A 5,000-nucleotide genomic window follows, 5' to 3' on the forward strand; every position below is an offset into this window, starting at 1 on the left:
AAGCATGGCTACCACCTTAAAATCTGTACAAATATGCCAGGTATGGTCATCATATCGTATGCTTGTTAGAATTGCTTTCAGATTTTCATATGATTCTTTCATGGTTGTGCTATAAGCTATGCGAACAGAAGGCAGAGTGTTACCATTGTGTAGCAGAACAGCTTTGATGCTGTCCTTGGATGCATCTATGAAAAGTCGCCAGTTGGTTTTATCCTATGGTATTTCCAGTTGCTCAAAATGTTCAGTGATGTCATTACAAAAGCATAAGTCATTCTTCATGGGGAATAATGCCAGCAGATCCTCTGTACGTTTTCTGTACAGTGTTATCTTCACTCCCTTCTCAAGAAGATTACGTTCTTGAAGCCTTGATGACAGAAACTCACTTTTCTCTTTGGTTAAATAGAGATCCCTGCACAAGTCATTTAGAGCCTCTTGAGAAAATGGTATTGGTTTATTCTTGCTTTCTGGATCATTGGGCTCCACACATTCACCACTGGAATGTTCATCAGCACTGCTGGAACTCTGCATTTCTTGATCTGGAGATTTAGGCACAGGTAAATTTTCTCAGTGCTCTACAGGGCGCATTGCTGATTGCAAATTTGGGTAAACAATGTGTTTCTTTTTCTTTGCTGTAGTACAGCCTGTAAAGTCATGGTGACAGAAATAGCAATCATTAGAGTGATTTTTCTGCTCACGCCAAATCACTAGCACACCAAACTTCATGTGAACATTTTTTTCCTACATATCAGGCACTCAATGTCTTCGCACATGTAAGGCAACACACATGAGGAGCCCATGACTTATCCTGGTCTCCTAGGTAACAATCGAAGTACGCCTTGTAAATTTTCTTGATATGGCGTGTAATACGGCGCTTTTCTTTAGCAAAAGTCAATTCCCTACAGATATAACAGAATCTCTTTGCATCATTTTTGCACTGTCTTGCACTCATTGTTGAAAACAAATAAGATTTGAAAGATAAAAAAATAACATTAAAACACAAGCTTTGAATCACATTGTAGGTGTTACTAAGATTGGTCTCTAGCCCTGGGTTGAAACCCATTTTACAATGCGGTAGAGAATTTTATTTAATAATAATGACAAAAAGAATATGCAGTGACAATTCTGTAGAAGCCATGCCTAATTCAACAAAAAGAAGGCCAGAAATGGATTTCCCATGTCATTTTGCATATAAAAATAGCCACAGATCTCTTGTACTTTTTTGAGTGTTGCACAGTGTTTTCATTCAAATCGTGTGATACCCATTTGTCGAGATTTTTTGATTTTCCGATCGCATGTAAATGGTTGCAGGCAGTTTTCTGGCTAATTTGAAGTTCTTTTGCCAGTTCTCGAGTGGTTTTACGTGGATCTTTCTCAATGACGGTCTTTAATTGACTGTCATCGATGACAGATGGGCGTCCACTACGCTCACGATCTTCAAGGCTCAGGGCTCCACTGCGAAATCATTTAAGCCATTTTCTAGCTGACCACTCACTGGTCATCTCCTCACTAAATGTTTCGTTGATATCGCGAGCAGTTTCAGCTGCTTTACGTCCTATTTTTGAAGTCGAATAGCAAAATTGCTCGAATATCGCATTTTGACAGTTCCATTTCAGATGATTGTAACAAGTCTTTGTCTATATTATCAGACAATTTCTTAAAAATGTTTTTAAAAATTCAAAACTCTGCAAAAATCTGGTACAAATTCTTCATGGTTCAAAACCTTGCTTACTTTTTACTCACCATGATATATATATATATATATATGCATATGATTGATTGATTCTAGTTTCAGCTCATGAGCTGTGGCCATGCTGGGGCACCACATATAAATAAATATGTATATTATATATAAAATATATTATACATGTTATATATATTTAAATATATGTATGTGTGTGTGAGTGTGGAGGTGTGTATAAACATGTGTGTGTGACTATGTTTGTGAGCGAATATGTGTGCGTATATATTTTCTTACATTTTCGTTCTTTGGTTTGCTTTAGCCATCGCACTTAATGCCATGCTGGAGCACTCACGTATGTTCTTAACATGCAAACATAAAGGCATCTGCAACATTCAGTATATTAATATATTTTAAATATTCATAGTCATGGGGCAGAGTGAAACCTTGGGGAGAAAAATTTAGCTGCTGGTGTCAAAGATATCTTTCAATTAATAAAAGTCAATGTTAAAGGGAGTATGAGAGGAAATCCTGGTGATTCCGAATGCGACAAAGTCGGAATCTATATTCTCTTTGATATATAAGTAGTTATGCAACGATTTGGAAAAAGACTAAACCAAGATCCACACTGCAACACACAAATCCTATAGATATATATTGATTTAAAATTTTGGGACAAGACCAGACGTTTCAGAGGAAAGGCTAAGTCGAATGCATCAACCCCAGTGTTTAACTGGTACTTATTTTATCGGCCTCAGAATGTAAAGACGGACGAAATGCCAGTAAGCAACTTTCCCGGCGTGCTAACGATTCTGCCAGAATATATTGATTTAAAAATTTTCTGGCAAGGCCAGCAATTTCAGACGAGGGGTTAAGTCGATCACATCAGTCCCAGTGTTCAGCTGGTACTTATTTTATCGACCCCCGAAAGGAAAATAAAAATCCAAATTGCACGGTACATATGTTTCTTAGCTAGATAAAGCTCTAGATGTAACTGTTATGCAAATGAGTTATGCCCAACTTAGCGAATCATCATGGATGAAACGAAGGTTACATTGTCACTCGGAATTCCTAAATCAACTCCACTTGCGTTGAGTTTAACTACACACACACACACACGCACGTATATATATACGTGTATATGTATACGTATATATATATATATTATATATATATATATATATGTGTGTGTGTGTGTGGGTGGGTGGGGGTGTGTGTTTGTGTGTGTGTGTGTGTGTTTGTATAAGTATATGTGTATGTGTATGTATGTATGTATGTATATAATAAATATCAGTATCACACACTTAATGTATACGTGTTGTTAATGCCCCTTTAAAGACGTACAGGTGAAACGGAAACCTCCACGAAAGTGAACAAGAATGACAGATATTGATATTTCACAGTCCTCTCCACCCACCAGTGTCGCACATTCACCCCGCTTCCGAAACGAGCTAGAATTGCCAGATAGAAGTATATACAACCAGCGTAAAATCTATTTACTGATGTGACAAAACGTTGCACAAGTAGAACAAAATTCAAATCTTAAGTCTAAAGAAGCTCTGTAATGTAAACATTATTAATGCCATATACTGGGATGGAGGTGGAGCAGTTTTTCGTTTATTTTGGCAATTTCATGGCAATGTGTTTCTGCAGAAATGTAAACATGATCAATGCCATATACTTAATGAGTGTACATTGTTAAACCCTCGTAGCTGAAGTATCATGTCTTGCAGACATAAGTTTAAATGCGTAACACACGGCTCTTTAACGCCACGCTTCGTTTACGCATTCATATACTTTTTTATTCTTTTGCTTGTCTCAGTCATTTGACTGCGGCCATGTTGTAGCATCGCCTGTAGTCGAGCAAATCGACCTCAGGACTTATTCTTTGTAAGCCTAGTACTTATTCTAGCGGACTGTTTTGCCGAACCACTAAGTTACGTAAACACACCAGCATCGTTTGTCAAGCAATGTTGCGGGGACAGACAGACAGACACACACACACACACACACGCAAACACACATACACGCAAACACACACACATACATACACATATATATATATACGACGGGCTTCTTTCAGTTTCCGTCTACCAAATCCACTCACAAGGCTTTGGTGCGCCCGAGGCTATAGTAGAAGACACTTGCACAAGATGTCATGCAATGGGACTGAACCCGGAACCATGTGGTTGGTAAGCAAGATACTTACCACACATATCTATGTTATTAAACTGTTATGTTAAGAAAGCGGCGTGAATGAATTCGAACTAGGATCCTCAGATCTTGTACCCATCTTCTTTATTTACTCGGCCCTTTCCTCCGTGCAATGGTAATTGTAATTGTAATAGTTACACTAATAGCAGCAGTGATAGTATTGGTAGTTTTAGTACAATATTATTATTATTATTATTATTATTATTATTATTATTATTTTATTATTATTATTATTATTATTATTATTATTATTATTATTATTTTCATTATTATTATTGTTAACAAGGATTGTTATGCTGGTGATGTCATTGGTAATGATGTTTGTGATGTCGATTGTCATTGATTAATGACATTAACAGCAATTGTAGTAGTAGTAGTAGTAGTAGTAGTAGTAGTAGTAGTAGTAGTAGCAGCAGCAGCAGCAGAAGCAGCAGCAGTAGTAGTAGTAGTAGTAGTAGTAATAGTGCTGTTGTTGCTGTTGGTGCTTCGTCTTTATTTCGTCGTTTTAATAATTTCAACGTTGACCTTGGTGTTCCCTTCTTTCCCTCTACACATTAACTTTGACCTTTGACCTCAATGTAAAAAAGCGCTAAACACATATGTCTATATCAGTGACGTAGCTAACGTGTGCTCCTGCCAGGAGCAGCCCTTTAGTTTGCCCCTCCTCCCCTGTACTGGCTTCTACAGCAGACTCAAACGTGCCGCCTCTATGAATGCATCACCTTTGGTGTACCACCACCTACACTGATGATGAGCAATCAGCGGTATCCATGAATAGATTATTCTATTAATTTCAGTGAACGAACGAACGGTGGTGGGTTTGTTTTTGTTTCTTATTAAGGGATTTAGAGGGACAAAACTGCGTCAACGTCGAATTCACCAACCATTCAGGGCCTCTTGATGCCATGTTTTAGCTAGGAGGGCCCGTGAAAGCCTAAACCCAAAGCAAATGATGAAAAAGATTTTTTTTTAAAAAGGAAAGTACCTTTCTACTGGGTCCGAATAGAAGCTTCCTCATCAAATTGTATAAAATACAGAACCTTGAATACTGAAACGAAATGAGAACGGAACACTAAGACAACACAATCAATAACTAAAACCATGTTAC

At 37.6% G+C, this 5,000-nt stretch overlaps 1 protein-coding gene across 1 annotated transcript in view; it reads left to right on the forward strand.

Annotated features, from left to right (window-relative positions):
* Positions 1-5,000, forward strand: part of LOC118762022 — a gene marked incomplete at its 3' end in the record, with an annotated part of 34,909 nt that overhangs the window by 19,799 nt on the left and 10,110 nt on the right. The window lies entirely within an intron of this gene.

Source organism: Octopus sinensis, unplaced genomic scaffold (genome assembly GCF_006345805.1).
Source record: "Octopus sinensis unplaced genomic scaffold, ASM634580v1 Contig19394, whole genome shotgun sequence".
NCBI classification, from domain to species: Eukaryota; Metazoa; Mollusca; class Cephalopoda; order Octopoda; family Octopodidae; genus Octopus; species Octopus sinensis.